At 45.0% G+C, this 14396-nt stretch overlaps 1 protein-coding gene across 5 annotated transcripts in view; it reads right to left on the bottom strand.

Annotated features, from left to right (window-relative positions):
• LOC306818339 (uncharacterized protein) overlaps nucleotides 1-14396 on the bottom strand; it is a 43703-nt gene that overhangs the window by 26346 nt on the left and 2961 nt on the right. The window lies entirely within an intron of this gene.

The following is a 14396-nucleotide window of genomic DNA, read 5'->3' on the forward strand; positions in this document are numbered from 1 at the left end:
TCCTCTGTAGAGACAATAAAAATGGCTGACCTGTGCAAAAGGTGGAGTCCGTGGGTGCAGATACCAGGAGAGGGAGGGGATTTTCTTACCAGAATACAACTTGTGATGTCACAAATTTGAAACAGAGCATTTTTCTCTGTGTGGTAAGACTACAAAGACCACAAACAAATGACTGGACGGATTTATTTTCAATTTGGAGGGTCAATAGACACTCAAGTTACCCATATAAATGTTCAAAAACACTGTAGAAGTGGATTTTTCATAATGTGTCCCCTTTAGATTCCAAATGGAGCCACATGGCAGTGTTTTGTATGTTTGTAACACCAAGAAAAAACCCCAGGATGTAGATCAGTTTAAACCCTGAACAATCTTTGATAGTTAAAACATGCTTGAATTGTATTCTTACAAGCATGCACACGTCAACGGAAAATAGGTGAAGACGCTATATCCAGTCCAGTATACTCAGTCCTCTGAGAGGGACTTTAATAAACCCAGGACTGCATCCACTACGACTGAGCTGATGATCTCAGGAGACTCCCTTACATGTCCGCCAAACCTCACAGAGGCCTCTGAGGTGGATGTGAGGCTGACTCACAGAGGATACAGTCATACGCTTCTTAAACCACGTACAAAATAAATGAAAGGAAAAGAGGGGATGGAGCAAGACAGCCGTGCTCCTTCAATACCACATCACATCCTCTGGCAGTCCCACCATTAGCTCGTCCTGTTCCAAGAGTTGGACTGAGACATCAAGTTTACTGCCACTGCAATCAACCTGTCAGTAAAGGGGTCGGGATCAGGTTGGATTACAGTTATTAAGGCATTTTGAAAACAGCAGCTGCAAATAATACTTCACTTCGACTTGCTTTGATTTTCAATTCTTACATTTCGAAAAAAAAAAGGTGAAAGAGCGAATTAGAAACCAAGCAGTCTGTTTCCGTTGAGAGTTTGGATGTGCAGGCAAAAGAAATGGGCGCGAAGGAAGACGGAGGGGGGAAAAAAAAAAAGCAAAGGCTTGGTAACACGGGAGCGAAAGAGTGGGTGCTCAAAGAGGCGTAGACAGTCCTGTCAACGGCAGCCGTCTTTAGGGAGGCCTTTTGCCAGCCCTGATTAGACAACAAAGTCTGGACTGAAGCTGCTGAGCCAGCTAGCATAGGCACTAGCATTTAATCTCCCCTCAGCTTCTCTGCTGCCAGAAAGCAGATGCTAGTCCGGCTAACGCCAATCCTCCGCTAGCGAACTGTCAACAGACACAGCAGCATGTTGAACTGGCTGTCAACAGATTACATGCTTTGTTTGCCCTGTGCTTGAACGCGACATAAGGACAGTAAACATGAGACAGACGTTTGCTAGAAGGTGAAAACAGGTCGTGATTTACTGCTGACGTTTAACTTGAATTCAGATTGTTAGCAGTTTGTAGATAGACACAGAGAGCAGTACGCTGCCATCCAATTTTAGAGAGTCACAACATCATAAAGTCATAAAAAATAAAACTCTTGTTACTGGACACAAGTCAAATTGGTTGATTCAGATGACAGCATATTGTTTCTTTTTCCCAAAGGCCACAATGCAACCACATATTTAATCCGACATGTAAAAGGTAGGTCAATCTCATCGCTGTATTGGAAGTGGTTGGTGTTGGTGTGGGTCAAACCCCCCCCCCCCTCAGCTGTAAGACAGGGGGCACCGCCAACTCACTATGATCAGGATTAGCCCAATGGATCATGGAAAGGCTGGGGTGTAATCTGCCTGGACTCCTTCATCCAGATTTGGACGGGAGATTTCACGCATGGTCCGCATATTTAGAAAGTCAAGTTGTGAATAGAGAAATACTGAATAAAACAAAATACAGCTGATCTTCTGCGTCTGAATTATCTTGTCGCTATTATTCTAATATTCAGAGAGGCTATGAATCCGATCTAAAGTGCTGTCCCCCAAGCTGTCACCTTACCGCACTCATTCTGCCAGCATGACTCAACCATTTTTTTTAAAAACGCAGCATTAGCACAAGCTGGGTTTCACTGAGCGGGCAAATTTACTGCAGGTGTTGGAGAACAAATCAGCTCCACTCATTTTCTGCATCATCTAACTAAATAGCAGTTTGTTTGTTTTTTCCAGCTCTGTTAAAGTGCATCGCAGTAAAAGCTGACCTTCTCTGTGTTTACAAGACAGCAGAGAGCAGCTCATATGGACGCACATATCGATTATAGATCAGGCTCAGTTCTTTGGGGATGAAGAGACGAGGAGGGTGAGGAAAGTCGAGTGAGCAAACATAAATCGAAAGTGATGAATTTGTAGGATGGTTTGAACTGAAATTGGATGAAATTGCAAACTGCTTTGAGCACGTCTAAAACTGCTTAATAACTGCTAGTTGCATGTTCTTAAATGACATTTCTTGCTCTTCTATATTTAACCTTATTATGTGTCAACCTACCCGTTTGTCCTGTGATTTTGTGGCTTTTGATTTTGCCTTTTTTGTTTGACTAAATCTATCAAGTTTAATTCTGCATGGAGACCCACCTCTTTGTTTTTGACTGTCTGTCCAAGTCTTTCAAACTCTCCCTGTAGTTTGAATAAAACTATTTACAGTCTGTTGCTTAAATTCAGTCGAGCCCTGATGACGTCATTATGACATAATCAATGAGTCGTGTTTTCTCCTAAATAATCTCAAATATTTGCATTCTTCTCTCTGTAAGCGGTGCACTGAGCGCCGTGTTAATACTTTCACCCAGACATGGACCTGATAATCTCTTCGCCTGGCAGACGCACGGTAATGACCGAGGATCATCACTGCAGCAGCAGCAGGGTTCGCAGGAGGAATCTCGTCCAAAGACGGCCAGTGAATCCACACAACCACTGCTCCATTTAGCTTGAATATGCAGAGCACGTCAGCCTCTGCCTGCGTGTGTTGCTGTTTGCTTTGAACATAATAGTAAATTAAGTTCAAGACCTTGCAAACCTAATCACTTTAATCCATGCTGATCTGGCTGTCTGCTACAAGGTTAGCAGTGTTCAAGTGCAGTCAGCCACAAAAACCATAATTTCCATCTAATGAGGTTATTTAGGATAAGTGGATGATCCAGCTTCCTTTTTTATGATGCACTTTTAAAGTTCCCGTATTTTACTGTTTGGTCATAAGTTATTTAAAGAGCAGCTGATCCTCTCCATCCCTTTAAAGCCCTGCACATATAGCACGGCACCCGAAAGGCCACGCACTGTGTCAGAGGTCCTGTTCGACCTGCTGATCAGGTCACAATAACAAACAGCAGGATCACACTGTGACAGACACAACAAGTCATCAAGGATTCATTCAGTTTCCCGCTGAGCCTAAACATTAAGTCAAGTGTCAACACGTTTTATAGACACAGTGCTAAAACAGCAGAAAAGCGTTCTTGGAGTGTTTGTAGATCAACCAGTGGTTATGATGATGTTGTGATAATGACGTTTCCAGACCTCCGAGGCTACAAACTAGTGATCCTCTCAGTGACACGGATGATTCAGTGGACTTAGCAGCGCTTGAGGATTTCGAGTTAAAAGATTAGTCCATTCATAGACTCCTGAACACTTTCCGCTGTTCAACGTCCTGGTAAGACTTTTAGAAGATTTAAAGGGGACATATTATACCCTTTTCACCTTTTCAAACAGTCCCCTGTGCTATAAGTGGAACATCTGTGCTGTGTTTTGGTCCAAATATAACATGTATCCAGCAACAGAGGAGGTTTGTGACCCTGTAGAAATCAGCTCTCTCAGAACGCTCCGTTTTGGTGTGCGTCTCTTTAAATACTAATGACCCCGCCCCCTGAGTTTTCCCAGTAGACATCACTCCTCTGTAGTGGGAATAAAAAGACCTGTGCAAAAGTTTAGCTCTAGGCTGGAGGTGGACAGTCCATGGGTGCTGATAACAGGGGAAGGAGGGGATTTTCTTACCAGAATACAACTTGTGATGTCACAAACTGCGAAAATTTGAAACGAAGCATTTTTCTGTGTGGTAAGACTTAAGCAGACCACAAACAAAGGACTGGATGGATTTATTTCATGTTTTCTGGGTCGATAGACACTCAGGTTACCCAAAATAAATGTTCAAAAACACTGTTTAAGTGCATTTTTCATAATATGTCCCCTTTAAATAAGCTGGGCTCAGGCGGCACTACGAATCGATGGTAGAGCACTTAGTCTTTAGAAAGGGCGGCACAAAGACGGATGATTTATTTACAGTCACACCTCACTTACATGCCACGCTCCGGTCACGTGTTGAGCAAAAAAAAAAGCAACAGTTTACTTGAAGTGACACTGACACAATCAGCCAACGACCCAGCTGAGTCAGAACTCGGAGAGTGCAATTGCATCAAGGCGTGTGAGGAGCACTTGAGTGTAGGTCCTGCAAGTGCAGCTTCTTTCTCGTTCGTAAGCGGCTCATCTACAACAAGAGAGAGCAGCACATTGACCGGCATGCAATTCATAACGGAGCTGTAAACACAACCAATAACATTATGAGAACAGTCAGGTCCAATGCTCTATGCTACAGCTGGACCTCCATGGATTTAATATTAACCCTAATGAATACAACATGAGGACAAACACACTCTCCCTCCTCTGCTGTCACATCTAAAGATGGCCACTGTGTGTCTGTGTGCACGCCCTTGGACTGTCATTTCTCCCTTTAAGCAGAACACAGGAAATTCCTCCAATGTGAAATATGCCTCAGAGAGGCCCGTTTAAAACAGCGGCGTAATTCGAGGGGAAAGAAACAGGCAGGAAGTGGAGCTGCTGTGTGTGTGTGTGTTTTATAGGAGGGGGAAAAGGGGGAATTCAGGGGTGAGAACTCAGCAGCCGACTGTTTTTTATGGACTTAAATACATTTGCGCCCTGTCTGAGGGCGTGTGCTTGCTTTACAATATACAGTGCATGGCATACAACAGTCTGCCAAGCCGTGTTTATGCTCCAGCTCGCGTGCGTCTGGCTTTACACCAACCACAGGGTGTAGTTGCAGCTTTTTGAAGTCGGCCCTTCACCCTCGAACAGACTACTGTACAACATCCCGGATTGCTGCATGGAAAAATCACAACATTTGTTCTCTCTCTTTGCTCCTTTTGTAAATCTCCTCCGTGTAGAAAAAGCTGGAGAAAAAAAAAAACAGTTCAAAAGGCGGAAACAGCCGGCTATTCTTCTCACATTTTCTTTCAATAAAACCACAAATCTAACTGAAAACAACAAAAACATCATCTATAAAGCCACGAGCTATTCTGCAAGAATCAACTGACTTAGCACCTGCAGAACAGAAACATCGATCCCCGTGATGCTTTTCAAGCTGTCACTGTGTAAACTGAGAAAATGTCATCAAATCCTTTAAAACGCTGCATCATATAGCATCTAACAAAATGAACATCAACTTTGTGTTCACAGATTTGAGTGTCTAAGTCTGACACCACAGATCCCATAATGCTTTGGGTTGTTTCACCTAAAAAGTTTGCCCAATTTTCCATGACCACTGTCTGTTTGTTACACACACGTTGATGAATATCTGTTGCTGTGAAGTCAACTTTAAAACGTTGGAATTTAAGGACATCTGGCACATCCCCGAGGCGTCGACCTCGTCTTATGCAGCCGCTGATGAAAAACTCTGGCCTCAGGTGCTCGTTCTCCATTTCAGAAGCTCTCTCGCTCGTGTGTTGGTTTGTGTATGATCCTTATCTGCAGCTGCAGGGTGTCTGCGCGCAGCACGGCGAACAAATAATTCATCAAGTAGGAGAGAGATTTCAAAGGTCGAGGATGATGCACTCACGCCTACAGAGTGCGCAGGAACCGCCAGAAGAATTTAATGAAAATAAAAAGACGGACAGAACAGTTATATTTACATCTTAGCATTGCTTTCTCTGGATGTTTGTCTGTTTTGCTTCTCTAATAATGTGTCAGTGGATCACAGCGCAGGCAGGCTGGCAGTGAGGAGAAGCTGTGATTTGTAGCAGGGATGTCCCTCGTTCCTCAGACGCTTCCTGTTGATGGGAGTTCTGAGCCTCGGCGTCCACATGCCATCTGCTCTAAATTAGCACCTACACAGGGAGCGCTGTGATCTGGGCACTCGTGGTCAGACGCTGGGGTTTTGAAGTCCAGCAAGCTGCATCAGAGGAGGACAGCTGGAGATCACTCTCGGGACGCAAACAGCACTACAGGAAGAGGAAGTGACCTCTTAAACGCTGTTTTTCTTCCTTTTTTTTTTAAATGTAAATATGGAGCGACTGGAAATTGTGGTTGCCCTTTCCTGCCCTTTTGTGATCGTTAGGCTTTTAAGTTCCTACTAACTTAACAATACTAAAATTAACTTCATCTACAAAGTCTCAGCTTTGTTTGCCTTAGGATTCATTTACTTTGGATGAGTCTGCAGCATACAGTTAAGGCCATTTAATATGAACAGAGGAACACCTGTATATGAGTGAGTGACTCTTCAATAAGGCCAGTGCAGAAGGTCTTTGGACATTTGGGAAAGATGTAAATGGTATGTCAGTCCAGATGTGGGGATGTTTCTCCAGAGAGAAGAGTGCAAAGCAGCATGTTGAGTCACTGCGGCGTTCAGGCTTGGAGGGAGAGACGCCACACGTGTCACAGAGACGAGAGCGAAGAGCGGGAGTTTCTGAAAGTCATCTCGGGCGGGCCAAGAGGAGGGAGGAGAGGGCTGCAGCTGCAGAGGACTTTTACTGCAGCAGAGGGAGATGGATGCATTAAGTAGTATCCAGGCACTTACTGTAGTTGCATAAAGTAAATCAACACACTCGTGTCCGGAAATACAACATTGGTGATATAAACAATCAAACTGATGTCAGCACAGATGCACATCCTGGACTGGCCAGCACGCTAACACGCAGCTCGATCCCGCCAAGTGTAAACACCAATAAACAACAACAAAACAAAATTTAAAAAAAAGAGGACTAACAACCCTCAGCTGGAGTAAACAGCTGTCAACTCAAACGGGGCGGCCCCCGTCATTCAGGCGAGGCATGGGAAACCGCCCTGTCAGTAAAGCATCCAAAACAAGCAAAGCAGGCATCTCCTCCCATGCCGCAGAAAAAAAAAAAAAAGAGTGAGTCATGTTTGGAGGCTCAGGAATAGAGATGATGTTTATGTTTGGCTTCTGTAAGCGGGGGGGGGAAACTTTGCGAAACACCCTCGCGATTAATGAAGTACAGTGTGTTATGTTGTGGTTTCTTTCTTTTAATTAAAAACAAACTGCTACTAAAAGACCGTACAGTGTTCTCACCCCGAGTATTCCTCGAACAACAACAGTTTGGAAAGTTCAGCCATGTGCAGCCTCATGCTGCTGCTTGAATTCTTTCTCCTCATTTAAATGTAGGCTTACTGTAGTTTAAATATGCACTGGGCTGCAGTATCATGTATGAGAGAACCAAAATATAGGTGTGTAAAAATAAATACGAGACCCAACTTAGCATGAGCACATCCAATGATAGACTGTGACTGGCTGTCAGCGTTTTATGAAATGTAAAGTAGCAGGGTGGGTTGGATCATTTTTCTCTTTTTATGCTCTGTTGCTACTCATTTGGTCATCTTTTCCATAAAGCGTGAATTATGCAACAATGAATGTCACTTTCTGTTCAAAGTGACTCTGGCGTTCCAGCCCGATTAAGACACGATTTTTTTGAGTCGTACGACTGCTTTTGAAGGGCCGATTGCACTGAGGCACGACGACCAATCACAGTGCAGTCAGCTGATCCCGGAGACTTTCTGGCTCGTTTGAAATTTTCAGTCGTTCACATACGCACACTGGTGGAGGTGCTTCCCCGGCAACAGCAGATGCGTACAATCAAATGTGCAATCCCGCCGCGTGTTTTCCGCCCGCTGACAGGAAGCATTTCGGCAGAGCTTTTCACCGAGATGTTCTCTAAGTGCACGCTATTAGTGTAAGTGATACGACAATGTTGTGGTTAGAGTGAGGGGCGAGCTCGGAAGGCGCGCAGGGAGCGAGGTGTAGGAGGAGGTTGGTTGAATGGGAGTGGACCTCGTGCTGGTTTCCATTAACACAAGTGGATTGAGTGATGAATGAAGCTGGAGGTATTGCAAGAAGAGCCTGCTATAATGCACTGAAGCCATAATGGCGGCCCACACTTGGGACACGCACAGATGAGGTCATTCCTTATTAACTTGCCTGACATTGACATGCTTGGAGCTCCTGAAATCTCTTCATTACTCGGTGGCGTCTGAGAAGTCTTTTGCCAGTATGTGGCGTGATGAAAATGGATCTGGATCAAACTACTGTGCACTTGTGAGGATCTTCTTCTATCACTGTGGCCGACGCGTCTCCGTGTCTCCTTTATCACAGCAAAGATAGATCCATCTAGGACACTGAGGTCAGTCGTTACAGCTACACGTTCATCGGGGAACAAAGGTCAAATGGAACTGCAAAGTTGGATGTTTTTACTGGCAGAAATGGGTGGAAATAAAAAGCCTGCCGAACGTACAGTAATTGTCACAGGAAGTATGAAAGACTCTAAAAAGCTTCAGTATTAAGCGGCAAGCGTTTGCCGAGTCATTCTTTATTCATGCCTGGTGAAAGTGATGACGAGGCCGAAGGTGAAGTGAACCTCAGCGCAGGTGAGTTCATCTGTCAGACAGAGACACAGCGAGCAGTGCTGCTGTCAGTGCATCATCAGCATTCAGGGAAGCGTCCGTCACTTCACCGCCGCAGAGCCACATCCGTCTCCAAACAACCTCCGCTGCCGAAAAGTGACACCGATGCGGATCTGTGAAAAACCTGCAGTTCAACGAGTGTCCACTTGAGGATAGCGGCAGAAGCACAGGGAGTCACATGCGCACCCAAAAATGAAAAAAAGTCTGTTTTTACAGCAGACATGATCGTGTTCAAAAATCTGTTCTAAAGAAGTCATGTCTCGTTCAGAGACGTGTTTTGATAACTCGTCCATTTTGAATTTATGAAGGAGAGGTGTTTTTCACAATAGGATGACCTTCAGCCATAAATACTGTATTTACTGTGCATTAAAAAGTCGCACATCAAACAAAGTGGGAACTCACAGGAAGAGAATTTGGCGCTATGACGACAGCTTCACGTGCAGACAGAAAGATGCAGAGCAGGTTTCACCAGACCCAGCTTCGTGTTTTCATTGCTCAGATGTGGACGCAGATTATTAAAGCGTCTCGACTCTCCGGCCTCGTCCCCCTTCTGCGGTTCAGATCACAGCTGGTTCACATGTCCAGATGACGGGAGTGCTGCCCGGCGCAGGAAATAGCTGGGCTCGCGAACACAGGAGCTGCTGCAGATAAAATGTGTGCTGGTTTGAGACGCAGCAGAACTAAAGCGAGTTAGTGCTGAGATTATAGGAGATCAAAGTACACTTTCCTTTTGAGGATCCATCTAAACTGTGATGAGAAAGCAATTGATTCAAACTTTTTTGGCGACACCTGCTAAGAGATTTGATCAGGGAAAATTACATTTCACCATCATCCATTTTGGTTCATTATATCTTGTTTAGTGAAGTTTCAACATTTAATACACTTGATGTTTTGAGTGTTATACAATGTCTGTTTTCTATTAAAAAAAAAAACATCTCTGTTAAAAGACAGATGTTTGCAGCACAGTGGTATAAGGAGAAGACCTCTGTAATCAGTGCTTTAAGGCCTCCTGCCAAAGTGGCTCTGTGGGGGAAACTGTCCACGGATATATGAAAATGATATTAATGCGAGTCTACAGCCATTTCACTGGCTTTTTTTTAATTTATTCCAACACACTAGATGTATGATATTCAAGACAGAATTGTTTTCAATTACAGGCTAGCATGAACTTCCAGCAGCCAAAATATACTCCATTATGTCATTGTGGAGAGCCTGAGAACAAGCCTGAGAAGCATTCCCACTCAAACTGAGTGGGAGCCAAACTACAACTCTTTTCTAACTTCCGTGTAAATCACGTCTGCTTCATTTGATCAGATAGAAACACTGATGGTTCTGCACGGCCCACGTCGTCGTCGACCCCCCCCCCCCCACCAAAGCGATCGACTCGTCTGTCCGGAAGCCTCTTTGACCAGCCGAGTTCACAGGGCGACGCAGCAGAAGAGGTTTATCATGCTCAGGTCCACTGGCCCTGAATAAAGGGCGGAACTTCGTCTCTTTCTCAAAGGATGACCCCTTATTTGGAGAGTGGGTGCAAACAGGGTGCGCTGTGACTAGAGTGCAGGGGTGCCGATCGACTTGGCAAACCCCCTTAGGGCAGAAGACGCTCAGGGGTTTTACTCCACGGACGTCGGACAAGGAACGATCACGCATAGCCTTCCCTTGAGGTAGAAAGCAGATGGCAGAGGATTAGCATCTGAATGTGGACATGCAGATCCGCAGGGGGTCTCCCTCCCACCCCCTCCTGCCTCCCCATTGGGGGGAAAAGGTGAGCTGATGAAAAGAAGGCTCGAGAGTGACAAAATCAATAATTGGCTTCCCACGGCGCCAAGACAAAGAATGAGGAAAAGCTGGTGGCTTTACACAGTGATGATTGAGCAAGAGAAACAGCTACTTACAGACTCGACCAGAGAGTGTACTGCAGATTTCTCTCCACGGTTGAAGAGTGGCATGTAAAATCTGACAAGAACAACATAAGAGCAAGCTTGTAAAGTCAGAAGTGAGCGATATAAATCAGGGCTGAAGCTCCTGTAGACATGAGATGATATCAAGACACAGAGACAAAGCTTTGAAGTTCAAGTCTGTGATGTTCTGGGGGGGGGGAGGTTTAGATGCACAGGTACAACTCAGAAGGATGGCCTTTCAGTTCTGCTCTCTACAAATCTAAAATGCCAATAAAAATCACTGTGAATGTAAAGGTTTATGAGGAAGCTGGGGCAACAAATAAATGCCGAAAATACCAAAACTGAGACCTTCAAAAGGTGACCAAGAACAATCTTGAAAGAACCACAACACCAACTTTTGCCACAACAACAAAAACCCAGACGGTCACGCACAGACGAAGCACGTTGAAATCTGTTCCTGTGAGCTCAAGTTTATAACCCAGTTTATCACCAGCTATTGTCAGCATTTAAAAGGGAGCACTTTCCCTCCCTGGAGGCCACTCACAACCATCTGTTGACGCGCAGACGTAAACCCATCAGCTCCTTTTTTTTCCACTAGGATTTATGTCATTTGATTTAATGAGGTGACCTGATGCGGCCCACCTCCACTAGACTCGCCCCTTTGGGGATACATGCCCTGTCGTACATTCACATCAGCTCTTGTTTATGCCATTTGCAGAGCATGGATGGGTCCTTGAAGGCAGCACATGGGAGGAATAGATTGAGGTGAGTCCATTTAACTGGGGAAAACAAAGAAGTCCCTTTTCTGACCAGCATGTCACTGATTGAATAACTGTCCCTTGTGTGGTAGGATCTGTCCTAAAAAGGAAAGGAAACAAAGGCAAGTAAGGTTAAAAAAAATGTAGGAAAGAGAAGAGGGAATGTATGAATGCAGTTTTTTAGTCTGTCTGTACTCTCTCCCAACAGAGGATCTACACACTACTGTTCAAAAGGGTCATTCCTTTGAGAGGCTGGTTTCCATGGCAGGGGTTGCTGTGGTGAGGGGGGCCCTTGACAGTCCCAGTGGGGCAGTAGGCGCAGTCAACACTTCACAACAACACAAGACAGGCCGAGCAGGAGGATACTTGTGAATGAGAAACCCACCGAAGGGATAAAGGTTCAAAAATTCATGCATTCTTGTTTCATTTCAAGGCATGCTATTTTGTCCCTTTAGACACACCGTAGGTGAATCACTGCAGCTCAATGCCCACGTTGGAGAACCTGTGAACAACATATTTGCCATCATTTGAATGATGCCGTCGCTCAGGAGTCCAATCGGTTCGAAAATAAAAAGTGGATAACTGCATAGTGCTGAGAAAAGTAAGCACGCTGGCTTTATTGGTGGACATGCCAGAAATCCCAGCATCCATTCTGCCTTTCGTGTCAAAGGAAGGATGTTAGATTGGCGAGTAAGTCCCTCTTCAGACGGATTCAGTGGCGGTCAGAGTAAAAACCCTTTCTGGAAGCAGGCCAGGAGGTCGTCCACACACACACACTCAGCTGCTGTGTTCCTGCGGTCCAGTTAAAGACAGACTTACAGGAACGTGACGTCCCATCGATGCATTCATACTGTCCATCTGTTTCTATGTTTCACACTGGCTTTACAGAGCTGCTGTGTGTGGACTTCCTATGAATCGGGGGGGTTCCCATTCATCCAGAGAAGCAGATGCGCAGAGAAACAGTGATGGACAAGCAGAATTCTTAACTTGAAGAAAACGCAGAGATGTTCTGGTTTCGTTTAGGAAGACCCCCAAGGGGCCATTCATCCTAAATCCTTGAAGGCTTTTTTTTTTCTTCTTCCATTGCAGAATCGTTTTTTTCTGTAATGGATCAACTGGAAAACACACACACACATCGAGTTGCAACTGAGAGCAATTGTTCTCAACCATGAAGAAACTTGATATAGAGTCCATACATACAATGTATGGACGTCCAACAATGAGGCTCATTGACTCCTCCAGTCTACTTTACCCAGATGTGTTAGCTCCCAGTTGGCTGTTTGCAAAAAAAAAAAAGGATGGGGAGAAAACAATCTAGCTGCTTTCTAGCTTCAACATCTGGAAACCATACAAGCTGAGCTCTACATGGCTTAGCCGCTACGCTAAGGCTAACAAGGACCTCCCTGGACCATTCAGGAAGACGCTACGGCTCGTTAGCGGTTTCTTCCCACCGTTGGCCAGTATCAGAGTCCGACAAACGAGGCCAGGATCCATCGAAAAGCTGCTCCGAGCCCATCTATTAAAGCTTGAAATAGTTCCGTCTTTGATGTACACGTGAATAAATGGATTTTCAAGCTTGTAGGCTTCATGCATGTTTGAGTCTTTAGGTCTCTAAAACCGAATCACCAGGTTTTTTGTAGAAACGACGACCTCCAAAAACCACGTTTAGAGTTTTGATGCATCAGTTCCTTCACACCTCTGACTGCTAGATGGTCTTGCTGCTACTAATTTAACATGATAGTTTCCCCACATTCGCTCCAAAAGATTTCTTAAACTTTCTTTCTGAACTCCCAGAAAGACGAAAACCGTTTCATGAACTTCAATAAAAACTCACTTCATTAAAATCTAGCCCCCTTCACTGCAAAGCCAATAAAACTTGGCCCAGTGTTAGCAAACATTGAAACAGATGCGGGGCCCAGCTGGCTACATATAGCAGCCGACACAAACATAATATTATCCAGAACATGTCAACAGCCCAGATGCCTGCATTCTCGTACGCCAATTAGGGGTGTGAAACCACAGAGGCGTATATCTGAGCTGGACTGTGTCGTTACTGTAAGATAGATAGAGAGGCACACACTTCCTGTTTTGGCTCCGTCTGAAACATACAGCCCTTTTTTTTTTTGGTTTTGTCTTGGAATGTGTTGATGGGATCTTGGTCATGAAACCTTATCTTATAAAGGAAGCTTTCTGCAGAATGGGGGGGGGGGGGGGGGGGGGGGGATTGAGGTAGGAGGGAATATTATTGAAGCCAATATCTGAGGGAGTGCAAGAACGCCCCGCATGAGTGTCCTCTCTGTCGAGGGGCATCTTCCGTGAGGAATGAAATGAGACACTGGCTGTCAGGGCGGGTTTAGGAGACTGGCTGCTACTCAGCCGTAGATGGAGCCGGGAGTCATGGGTGAGGAGGGTGGATGACCGGCGAGAACAAGTGTCCCGCGCGGCGGAGGTCACATGAGAGATCGGAGCGGCAGGTTAAAAGTTTAATTTATCAAAACCCAATAAACTCGACACCTGTGTCCTCGAGAAGAACGGTTAGCTCGTGCTGAAGCTGGACACACAGGTCTACAGTTCACCAGCTGTTTAAAACACATCTGGACTGCAGATTGGACAAAGTGACGCAACAGACAAGCTTTTCCTGTTATCCTTCTCACCAGAGCTGCTTACCATCCATGTTCCTTGTTGGCCAGACGTCTTCTTCTGTAACAGCGCGTTTGTTTAACGTCCTTCAAACGCAGAGAGATGAATTCTCTCCAAGAGACGTACTGTCTTTCAAGAACCGCTGAGCGAGACAGTTTCCAGATAAACTTGATCATGAAAAAATGCGAGTTTCAATCTAAAAGTCCAGTTTGAAAAAAACTTCAATTCTAGTTGCATTTATTTAGTGAAAAAGAAAACTTCACAACCAGATGATGTAAACGTAAGTGATGTCCGGATAATGGCTGCTAAACTAGCCTCTTAAGAGGCAAGGACAATGTGTGTGTGTGTGTGTGTGTGTGTGTGTGTGTGTGTGCGCTCCACGTGCAGGTCAGTGGCCCGTGAGCTTTCTGTGACGTACTTGAATTAGATTAAGGTTCCTCTTAATCGTGTACTAAGGCAC

This window comes from Symphodus melops (genome assembly GCF_947650265.1).
Source record: "Symphodus melops genome assembly, chromosome: 23".
In the NCBI taxonomy this organism is placed as follows: domain Eukaryota; kingdom Metazoa; phylum Chordata; class Actinopteri; order Labriformes; family Labridae; genus Symphodus; species Symphodus melops.